Raw genomic sequence first — 12920 nt, forward strand, 5'->3', positions numbered from 1 at the left:
TGCTCCACCATGTAGCACCGTCTCCTTCTACTCCACCATATAGCACCATCTCCTAATCCACCAAGTAGCACCGTCTCCTAATCCACCATGTAACACCTTCTCCTTCTGCTCCATCATGTGACACCGTCTCCTTCTGCTCCAACACGTGGCACCATCTCCTTCTGCTCCACCATGTGACACATCTCCTTCTGCTCCACCACGTAGCACCGTCTCTTAATCCACCATGTAGCAGAATCTCATTCTTCTCCACTACGTGGCACCGTCTCCTTCTGCTCCACCATGTGACACATCTCCTTCTGCTCCACCATGTAGCACCGTCTCCTAATCCACCATGTAGCAGAGTCTCCTTCTGCTCCACCATGTGACACGTCTCCTTCTGCTCCACCATGTAGCACCGTCTCCTTCTGCTCCACCATGTGACACCGTCTCCTTCTGCTCCGCCATGTGACACCGTCTCCTTCTGCTCCACCATGTAACACGTCTCCTTCTGCTCCACCATGTAGCACCGTCTCCTTTTCCTCCACCATGTGACAGCGTCTCCTTCTGATCCGCCATGTAACACCGTCTCTTTCTGCTCCACCATATAGCACCGTCTCCTTCTGCTCCACCATGTGACACCGTCTCCGTCTGCTCCGCCATGTGACACGTCTCCTTCTGCTCCACCATGTAGCACCGTCTCCTTCTGCTCCACCATGTGACACCGTCTCCTTCTGCTCCGCCATGTGACACGTCTCCTTCTGCTCCACCATGTAGCACAGTCTCCTTCTGCTCCACCACATAGCACCATCTCCTAATCCACCAAGAAGCACCGTCTCCTAATCCACCATGTAGCACCTTCTCCTTCTGCTCCAACATGTGACACCGTCTCCTTCTGCTCCACCATGTGGCACCGTCTCCTTCTGCTTCACCATGTGACACATCTCATTCTGCTCCACCACGTAGCACCGTCTCCTAATCCACCATGTAGCACCATCTCATTCTGCTCCACCGTGTGGCACCGTCTCCTTCTGCTCCACCATGTGATACGTCTCCTTCTGCTCCACCATGTAGCACCGTCTCCTTCTGCTCCACCACATAGCACCATCTCCTAATCAACCAAGAAGCACCGTCTCCTAATCCACCATGTAGCACCTTCTCCTTCTGCTCCATCATGTGACACCGTCTCCTTCTGCTCCACCACATAGAACCGTCTCCTAATCCACCACGTTGCACCGTCTCCTAATCCACGATGTAGCACCTTCTCCTTCTGCTCCATCATGTGACACCGTCTCCTGCTGCTCCACCACGTGGCACCGTCTCCTTCTACTCCACCATGTGACACATCTCCTTCTTCTTCACCACGTAGCTCTGTCTACTAATCCACCATGTAGCACCATCTCATTCTGCTCCACCATGTGGCACCGTCTCCTTCTGCTCCACCATGTGACACATCTCCTTCTGCTCCACCATGTAGCACCGTCTCCTTATCTACCAAGTAGCACGGTCTCCTAACCCACCATGTAGCACTGTCTCCTTCTGCTCCACCATGTGACATGCCTCCTACTGCTCCACCATGTAGCACCGTCTCCTTCTGCTCCACCATGTAGCACCATCTCCTTCTGCTCCACCATGTGACACCGTCTCATTCTACTCCAACATGTAACACGTCTCCTTCTGCTCCACCATGTAGCACCACCTCCTTCTGCTCCACCATGTGACACCATCTCTTTCTGCTCCGCCATGTGACACGTCTCCTTCTGCTCCACCATGTAGCACCGTCTCCTTCTGCTCCACCACATAGCACCGTCTCCTAATCCACCAAGTAGCACCGTCTCCTAATCCACCACGTATCACCTTCTCCTTCTGCACCATCATGTGACACCGTCTCCTTCTACTCCACCACGTGGCACCGTCTCTTTCTGCTCCACCATGTGACACATCTCCTTCTGCTCCACCATGTAGCACTGTCTCCTTATCTACCAAGTAGCACGGTCTCCTAACCCACCATGTAGCACTGTCTCCTTCTGCTCCACCATGTGACATGTCTCCTTCTGCTCCACCATGTAGCACCGTCTCCTTCTGCTCCACTATGTAGCACCATCTCCTTCTGCTCCACCATGTGACACCATCTCCTTCTGCTCCACCATGTAACACGTCTCCTTCTGCTCCACCATGTAGCACCGTCTCCTAATCCACCATGTAGCACTGTCTGCTTCTCCTACACCATGTAGCACCGTCTCCTTCTGCTACACCATGTAGCACCGTCTCCTTCTGCTGCACCATGTAGCACCATCTCCTTCTGCTGCACCATGTGACACGTCTCCTTCTGCTGCACCATGTGACATTGTCTCCTTCTGCTGCACCATGTAGCACCGTCTCCTTCTGCTGCACCATGTGACACATCTCCTTCTACTCCACCATGTGACACCGTCTCCTTCTACTCCACCAAGTGACACATCTCCTTCTACTCCACCATGTAGCACTGTCTCCTTCTGCTCCACCATGTGACACCGTCTCCTTCTGCTTCACCATGTAACACATCTCCTTCTCCTCCACCATGTAGCACCGTCTCCTTCTGCTCCACCATGTGACACCGTCTCCTTCTGCTCCTCCATGTGACACGTATCCTTCTGGTCCACCATGTGACACGTCTCCTTCTGCTCCATGTAGCACCGTCTCCTTCTGCTCGACCATGTGACACCATCTCCTGCTCCGCCACGTGACACGTCTCCTTCTGCTCCACCATGTAGCACCGTCTCCTTCTGCTCCACCATGTGACACAGTCTCCTTCTGCTCCGCCATGTGACACGTCTCCTTCTGCTCCACCATGTAGCACCGTCTCCTTCTGCTCCACCACATAGCACCGTCTCCTAATCCACCACGTAGCACCGTCTCCTAATCCACCATGTAGCACCATCTCATTCTGCTCCACCATGTGACACATCTCCTTCTGCTCCACCATGTAGCACCGTCTCCTTATCTACCAAGTAGCACCGTCTCCTAACCCACCATGTAGCACTGTCTCCTTCTGCTCCACCATGTGACATGTCTCCTTCTGCTCCACCATGTAGCACCGTCTCCTTCTGCTCCACCATGTAGCACCATCTCCTTCTGCTCCACCATGTGACACCGTCTCATTCTACTCCAACATGTAACACGTCTCCTTCTGCTCCACCATGTAGCACCATCTCCTTCTGCTCCACCATGTGACACCATCTCCTTCTGCTCCACCATGTAACACGACTCCTTCTGCTCCACCATGTAGCACCGTCTCCTTATCCACCATGTAGCACTGTCTCCTTCTCCTCAACCATGTAGCACCGTCTCCTTCTGCTACACCATGTAGCACCGTCTCCTTCTGCTGCACCATGTAGCACCATCTCCTTCTGCTGCACCATGTGACACGTCTCCTTCTGCTGCACCATGTGACACCGTCTCCTTCTGCGGCACCATGTAGCACCGTCTCCTTCTGCTGCACCATGTGACACATCTCCTTCTGCTCCACCATGTGACACCGTCTCCTTCTACTCCACCAAGTGACACGTCTCCTTCTACTCCACCATGTAGCACCGTCTCCTTCTGCTCCACCATGTGACACCGTCTCCTTCTGCTCCTCCATGTGACACTTATCCTTCTGGTCCACCATGTGACACGTCTCCTTCTGCTCCATGTAGCACCGTCTCCTTCTGCTCGACCATGTGACACCATCTCCTTCTGCTCCGCCATGTGACACGTCTCCTTCTGCTCCACCATGTAGCACCGTCTCCTTCTGCTCCACCATGTGACACAGTCTCCTTCTGCTCCGCCATGTGACACGTCTCCTTCTGCACCACCATGTAGCACCGTCTCCTTCTACTCCACCACATAGCACCGTCTCCTAATCCACCAAGTAGCACCGTCTCCTAATCCACCATGTAGCACCTTCTCCTTCTGCTTCATCATGTGGCACGTCTCCTTCTGCTCCACCATGTAGCACCGTCTCCTTCTGCTCCACCATGTGACACAGTCTCCTTCTGCTCCGCCATGTGACACATCTCCTTCTCCTCCACGATGTAACACTGTCTCCTTCGGCTCCACCACATAGCACCATCTCCTAATCCACCAAGTAGCACCGTCTCCTAATCCACCATGTAGCACCTTCTCCTTCTGCTCCAACATGTGACACCGTCTCCTTCTGCTCCAACACGTGGCACCGACTCCTTCTGCTCCACCATGTGACACATCTCCTTCTGCTCCACCACGTAGCACCGTCTCTTAATCCAACATGTATCACCATCTCATTCTTCTCCACCATGTGGCACCGTCTCCTTACGCTCCATCATGTGACACCGTCTCCTTCTGCTCCACCAAGTGGCACCGTCTCCTTCTGCTCCACCATGTGACACATCTCCTTCTGCTCCACCATGTAGCACCGTCTCCTAATCCACCATGTAGCAGAGTCTCCTTCTGCTCCACCATGTGACACCGTCTCCTTCTGCTCCGCCATGTGACACCGTCTCCTTCTGCTCCACCAAGTAACACGTCTCCTTCTGCTCCACCATGTAGCACCGTCTCCTTCTGCTCCACCATGTGACAGCGTCTCCTTCTGCTTCGCCATGTGACACTGTCTCTTTCTGCTCCACCATGTAGCACAGTCTCCTTCTGCTCCACCATGTGACACAGTCTCCTTCTGCTCCGCCATGTGACACGTCTCCTTCTGCTCCACCATGTAGCACCGTCTCCTTCTGCTCCACCACATAGCACCATCTCCTAATCTACCAAGTAGCACCGTCTCCTAATCCACCATGTAGCACCTTCTCCTTCTGCTCCATCATGTGACACCGTCTCCTTCTGCTCCAACACGTGGCACCGTCTCCTTCTGCTCCACCATGTGACACGTCTCCTTCTGCTCCACCACGTAGCACCGTCTCTTAATCCACCATGTAGCACCATCTCATTCTTCTCCACCATGTGGCACCGTCACCTTACGCTCCATCATGTGACACCGTCTCCTTCTGCTCCACCACGTGGCACCGACTCCTTATGCTCCACCATGTGTCACATCTCCTTCTGCTCCACCATGTAGCACCGTCTCCTAATCCACCATGTAGCAGAGTCTCCTTCTGGTCCACCATGTGACACGTCTCCTTCTCCTCCACCATGTAGCACCGTCTCCTTCTGCTCCACCATGTGACACCGTCTCCTTCTGCTCCACCATGTAACACATCTCCTTCTCCTCCACCATGTAGCACTGTCTCCTTCTGCTCCACCATGTGAAACCGTCTCCTTCTGCTCCTCCATGTGACACGTCTCCTTCTGGTCCACCATGTGACATGTCTCCTTCTGCTCAACCATGTAGCACCATCTCCTTCTGCTCCACCATGTAACACGTCTCCTTCTGCTCCACCATGTAGCACCCTCTCCTTCTGCTCCACCACATAGCACCGTCTCCTAATCCACCAAGTAGCACCGTCTCCTAATCCACCATGTAGCACCTTCTCCTTCTGCTCCAACATGTGACACGTCTCATTCTGCTCCACCTTGTAGCACCGTCTCCTTCTGCTCCACCATGTGACACAGTCTCCTTCTGCTCCGCCATGGGACACCATCTCCTTCTGCTCCACCTGTAGCACCGTCTCCTTCTGCTTCACCACATAGCACCGTCTCCTAAACCACCAAGAAGCACCGTCTCCTAATCCACCATGTAGCACCTTCTCCTTCTGTTCCATCATGTGACACCGTCTCCTTCTGCTCCAACACGTGGCACCGTCTCCTTCTGATCCACCATGTGACACATCTCCTTCTGCTCCACCACGAAGCACCGTCTCTTAATCCACCATGTAGCACCATCTCATTCTTCTCCACCATGTGGCACCGTCTCCTTACGCTCCATCATATGACACCGTCTCCTTCTGCTCCACCACGTGGCACCGTCTCCTAATCCACCATGTAGCAGAGTCTCCTTCTGCTCCACCATGTGACACGTCTCCTTCTGCTCCACCATGTAGCACCGTCTCCTTCTGCTCCACCGTGTGACACCGTCTCCTTCTGCTCCACCATGTAACACGTCTCCTTCTGCTCCACCATGTAGCACTGTCTTTTTCTGCTCCACCATGTGACAGCGTCTCCTTCTGCTCTGCCATGTGACACCGTCTCTTTCTGCTCCACCATGTAGCACTGTCTCCTTCTGCTCCACCATGTGACACCGTCTCCTTCTGCTCCGCCATGTGACACGTCTCCTTCTGCTCCACCATGTAGCACCGTCTCCTTCTGCTCCACCACATAGCACCATCTCCTAATCCACCAAGAAGCACCGTCTCCTAATCCACCATGAAGCACCTTCTTCTTCTGCTCCATCATATGACACCGTCTCCTTCTGCTCCACCACGTGGCACCGTCTCCTTCTGCTCCACCATGTGACACATCTCCTTCTGCTCCACCACGTAGCACCGTCTCCTAATCCACCATGTAGCACCATCTCATTCTGCTCCACCATGTGGCACCATTTCCTTATGCTCCATCATGTGACACCATTTCCTTCTACTCCACCACGTGGCACCGTCTCCTTCTGCTCCACCATGTGACACATCTCCTTCTGCTCCACCATGTAGCACCGTCTCCTAATCTACCAAGTAGCACTGTCTCCTAATCCACCATGTAGCACCGTCTCCTTCTGCTCCACCATGTGACATGTCTCCTTTGTCTCCACCATGTAGCACCGTCTCCTTCTGCTCCACCATGTGACGCCGTCTCCTTCTACTCCACCATGTAACACCGTCTCCTTCTGCTCCACTATGTGACACCGTCTCCTTCTGCTCCGCCATGTGACACCGTCTCCTTCTATTCCGCCATGTAACACATCTCCTTCTGCTCCACCATGTAGCACTGTCTCCTTCTGCTCCGCCATGTGACACCGTCTCTTTCTGCTCCACCATGTAACACGTCTCCTTCTGCTCCACCATGTAACACCGTCTCCTTCTGCTCTGCCATGTGACACCTCTCCTTCTGCGCCACCATGTGACACTGTCTCCTTCTGCTCCACCACATAGCACCGTCTCCTAATCCACCAAGTAGCACCGTCTCCTAATCCACCATGTAGCACCTTCTCCTTCTGCTCCATCATGTGACACTGTATCCTTCTGCTCCACCACGTGGCACCATCTCCTTCTGTTCCACCAAGGGACACATCTCCTTCTGCTCCACCACGTAGCACCGTCTCCTAATCCACCATGCAGCACCATCTCATTCTGCTGCACCATGTGACACGTCTCCTTCTGCTCCACCATGTGACACCGTCTCCTTCTGCTCCGCCATGTGACACCGTCTCCTTCTGCTCCACCATGTAACACATCTCCTTCTGCTCCACCATGTAGCACCGTCTCCTTCTGCTCCACTATGTGACACCGTCTCCTTCTGCTTCACCACATGGCACCGTCTCCTTCTGCTCCACCATATGACACATCTCCTTCTGCTCCACCATGTAGCACCGTCTCCTAATCTACCAAGTAGCACTGTCTCCTAATCCACCATGTAGCACCGTCTCCTTCTGCTGCACCATGTGACACGTCTCCGTCTGCTCCATCATGTAGAACCGTCTCCTTCTGCTCCGCCATGTGACACGTCTCCTTCTGCTCCACCATGTAGCACCGTCTCCTTCTGCTCCACCACATAGCACTATCTCCTAATCCACCAAGAAGCACCGTCTCCTAATCCACCATGAAGCACCTTCTCCTTCTGCTCCATCATATGACACCGTCTCCTTCTGCTCCACCACGTGGCACCGTCTCCTTCTGCTCCACCATGTGACACATCTCCTTCTGCTCCACCACGTAGCACCGTCTCCTAATCCACCATGTAGCACCATCTCATTCTGCTCCACCATGTGGCACCATTTCCTTATGCTCCATCATGTGACACCATTTCCTTCTACTCCACCACGTGGCACCGTCTCCTTCTGCTCCACCATGTGACACATCTCCTTCTGCTCCACCATGTAGCACCGTCTCCTAATCTACCAAGTAGCACTGTCTCCTAATCCACCATGTAGCACCGTCTCCTTCTGCTCCACCATGTGACATGTCTCCTTTGTCTCCACCATGTAGCACCGTCTCCTTCTGCTCCACCATGTGACGCCGTCTCCTTCTACTCCACCATGTAACACCGTCTCCTTCTGCTCCACTATGTGACACCGTCTCCTTCTGCTCCGCCATGTGACACCGTCTCCTTCTGCTCCGCCATGTAACACATCTCCTTCTGCTCCACCATGTAGCACTTTCTCCTTCTGCTCCGCCATGTGACACCGTCTCTTTCTGCTCCACCATGTAACACGTCTCCTTCTGCTCCACCATGTAACACCGTCTCCTTCTGCTCTGCCATGTGACACCTCTCCTTCTGCGCCACCATGTGACACTGTCTCCTTCTGCTCCACCACATAGCACCGTCTCCTAATCCACCAAGTAGCACCGTCTCCTAATCCACCATGTAGCACCTTCTCCTTCTGCTCCATCTTGTGACACCGTATCCTTCTGCTCCACCACGTGGCACCATCTCCTTCTGTTCCACCAAGGGACACATCTCCTTCTGCTCCACCACGTAGCACCGTCTCCTAATCCACCATGCAGCACCATCTCATTCTGCTGCACCATGTGACACGTCTCCTTCTGCTCCACCATGTGACACCGTCTCCTTCTGCTCCGCCATGTGACACCGTCTCCTTCTGCTCCACCATGTAACACATCTCCTTCTGCTCCACCATGTAGCACCATCTCCTTCTGCTCCACTATGTGACACCGTCTCCTTCTGCTTCACCACATGGCACCGTCTCCTTCTGCTCCACCATATGACACATCTCCTTCTGCTCCACCATGTAGCACCGTCTCCTAATCTACCAAGTAGCACTGTCTCCTAATCCACCATGTAGCACCGTCTCCTTCTGCTGCACCATGTGACACGTCTCCGTCTGCTCCATCATGTAGAACCGTCTCCTTCTGCTCCACCATGTGACGTCGTCTCCTTCTACTCCACCATGTGACACGTCTCCTTCGCTCCGCCATGTCACACCGTCTCCTTCTGCTCCGCCTTGTGATACGTCTCCTTCTGCTCCACCATGTAGTACCATCTCCTTCTGCTCCACCACATAGCACCGTCTCCTAATCCACCAAGTAGCACTGTTTCCTAATCCACCATGTAGCACCTTCTCCTTCTGCTCCATCATGTGACACCGTCTCCTTCTGCTCCATCATGTGACACCATCTCCTTCTGCTCCACCACGTGGCACCGTCTCCTTCTGTTCCACCATGTGACACCGTCTCCTTCTGTTCCACCTTGTGCCACATCTCCTTCTGCTCCACCACATAGCACCGTCTCCTAATCCACCAAGTAGCACCATCTCATTCTGCTCCACCATGTGGCACCGTCTCCTTCTGCTCCATCATGTGACACCATCTCCTTCTGCTCCACCACATGGCACCGTCTCCTTCTGCTCCACCATGTGACACATCTCCTTCTGCTCCACCATGTAGCACCGTCTCCTAATCTACCAAGAAGCACTGTCTCCTAATCCACCATGTGACACCGTCTCCTTCTGCTCCACCATGTGACACGTCTCCGTCTGCTCCACCATGTAGCACCGTCTCCTTCTGCTCCACCATGTGACGCCGTCTCCTTCTACTCCACCATGTAACACGTCTCCTTCTGCGCCACCATGTAGCACCGTCTCCTTCTGCTCCACCATGTGACACCGTCTCCTTCTGCTCCACCATGTAACACATCTCCTTCTGCTCCGCCATGTAGCACCGTCTCCTTCTGCTCGACCATGTGACACCGTCTCCTTCTTCTCCGCCATGTGACACGTCTCCTTCTGCTCCACTATGTAATACCGTCTCCTTCTGCTCCACCACGTAGAACCATCTCCTAATCCACCTTGTAGCACCATCTCATTCTGCTCCACCATGTGGCACCGTCTCCTTCTGCTCCATCATGTGACACCGTCTCCTTCTGCTCCATCACAAGGCACCGTCTCCTTCTGCACCACCATGTGACACATCTTCTTCTGCTCCACCATGTAGCACCGTCTCCCAATCTACCAAGTAGCACGTCTCCTAATCCACCATGTAGCACTGTCTCCTTCTGCTCCACCATGTGATACCATCTCCTTCTGCTCCACCGTGTAGCACCATCTCCACCTGCTCCACCATGTGGCACCGTCTCTGCCTTCATCATATGGCACTGTCAAAAATCCTTTGGTAATCTTCAGATTTCATGATGCCTTGCACACATTCAGGGCACCCAGTACCAGAGGCAACAGAACAACCCCAAATTATCTTTGAACCTCCACCATATTTGATTGTAGGTAATGTGTTCTTTTCTTTGTAGGCCTCATTCTGTTTTCGGTAAACAGTAGAATGATGTGCTTTACCAAAAAGCTCTATCTTGGTCTCCTCTGTGCACAAACACTTTCCCAGAAGCATTTTGGCTACGCACGTACATTTTGTCAAACTGCAGTCTAGCTTTTTTATGCCTCTGTGTCAGCAGTGGGGTCGTCCTAGGTCTCCTGCCATAGCGTTTAATTTCATTCACATGTGGACAGATAGTTTGCGCTTACACTGATGCACCCGAAGCCTGCAGGACCGCTGGAATTTCTTTGGAAGTTGATTGGGGCTTATCCACCATCCGGACTATCCTGCGTTGCAACCGTTCATCAGTTTTTCTCTGCCATCCACATCCAGGGAGATTAGCTGCAATGCCACGAGCTGTAAACTTCTTGACTATGTTGCGCACTGTGGACAAAGGAACATCAAGATCTCTGGAGATGGACTTGTAACCTTGAGATTGTTGATATTGCTCAACAATTTGGTTCTCAAGTCCTCAGACAGTTCTCTTCTCCTCTTTCTGTTCTCCATGCTTAGTGTGGCATGCACAATGCAAAGATTGAGGCAACTTCTCCCCTTTTTATCTGGTTTCAGGTGTGATTTTCATATTGCCCACTCCTGTTACTTGCCACAGGTGAGTGTGAACGAGCATCACATGCTGGAAACAAAGTTCTATTCCCACAATTTTGGAAAGGTGCCAACAATTTTGTTCGGCCCATTTTTGGGGCTTTGTGTGAAATTATGTCTAATTTGCCTTCTTTTGTCTGTTTTTTTGTGTTGTCCCAGTTCACACAAAGGAAATAAACATGTGTATAACAAAACATGTGTGACTGTGATAATGTTCTGGGAGAAATTCTTCATTTTATGGGACAATTGCAAGGGTGCCAACACTTTCGGCCATGACGGTATATACACCCACATACGGGCTACGAGCACGAGATATTAATAATCGGCCGCTCGCTGCTCTGGAAAGCGCTGGAATCCATCAATAATACATAAAACTTGGGATTTGACTGTAACTACCGGAGTCCCGGAGCAGTAAATCACAGGAATCTGCCACCACCGTCCAATCTGTGTAAGTAAACAGAGTGCGGATGATGAGAAGTGGAATCCAATAGCCCCCGAGCCCGCGGCCCCCGCCGCTCCACCGCCTCTGATTACAGTGCGGGATCAGCGTCTTCATTAAACGCCGTGGTGCGCAGCGCTGGGGGAGGGGTCTCAGCACGGGATCTAACGGGAAATAAAAACAGCAGACATCCCGCTATCCTGTGTCCGCAACTTCTTCCCCCAGCTGTAGAGAAGGGAGGCAGTCCTAGAAAAAACTGCTGGTCCCTAAGCTGCTTCATGCTGCACAGACTTGTTTTATTAGCAACACAATGCACTGCCTCTCCATGTTACAGACTTATTCTCTACTATGCAATACACTCCCTCTCCACACTACAGAGACTTATTCTCTACTGTACAATGCACTGCCTATCCACACTACAGAGACTTATTCTCTGCTATACAATACACTGCCTCTCCACACTACAGAGACTTATTCTCTACTGTACAATACACTGCCTATCCACACTACAGAGACTTATTCTCTGCTATACAATACACTGCCTATCCACACTACAGAGACTTATTCTCTGCTATACAATACACTGCATCCCCACACTACAGAGACTTATTCTCTGCTGTACAATGCACTGCCTCTCCACACTACAGAGACTTATTCTCTGCTGTACAATACACTGCCTCTCCACACTACAGAGACTTATTCTCTACTATACAATACACTGCCTCTCCACACTACAGAGACTTATTCTCTGCTGTACAATGCACTGCCTATCCACACTACAGAGACTTATTCTCTACTATACAATACACTGCCTCTCCACACTACAGAGACTTATTCTCTGCTATACAATACACTGCCTCTCCACACTACAGAGACTTATTCTCTGCTATACAATGCACTGCCTATCCACACTAAAGAGACTTATTCTCTACTGTACAATACACTGCCTCTCCACACTACAGAGACTTATTCTCTGCTATAGAATACACTGCCTATCCACACTACAGAGACTTATTCTCTACTGTACAATACACTGCCTATCCACACTACAGAGACTTATTCTCTACTGTACAATACACTGCCTCTCCACACTACAGAGACTTATTCTCTGCTATACAATACACTGCCTCTCCACACTACAGAGACTTATTCTCTACTGTACAATACACTGCCTCTCCACACTACAGAGACTTATTCTCTACTGTACAATACACTGCCTCTCCACACTACAGAGACTTATTCTCTACTGTACAATACACTGCCTCTCCACACTACAGAGACTTATTCTCTACTGTACAATACACTGCCTCTCCACACTACAGAGACTTATTCTCTACTATACAATACACTGCCTCTCCACACTACAGAGACTTATTCTCTGCTGTACAATGCACTGCCTCTCCACACTACAGAGACTTATTCTCTACTGTACAATGCACTGCCTCTCCACACTACAGAGACTTATTCTCTGCTGTACAATGCACTGCCTCTCCACACTACAGAGACTTATTCTCTACTGTACAATA

Source organism: Phyllobates terribilis, unplaced genomic scaffold (assembly GCF_046119375.1).
Source record: "Phyllobates terribilis strain yellow unplaced genomic scaffold, ASM4611937v1 Scaffold_7__3_contigs__length_470593459, whole genome shotgun sequence".
NCBI classification, from domain to species: domain Eukaryota; kingdom Metazoa; phylum Chordata; class Amphibia; order Anura; family Dendrobatidae; genus Phyllobates; species Phyllobates terribilis.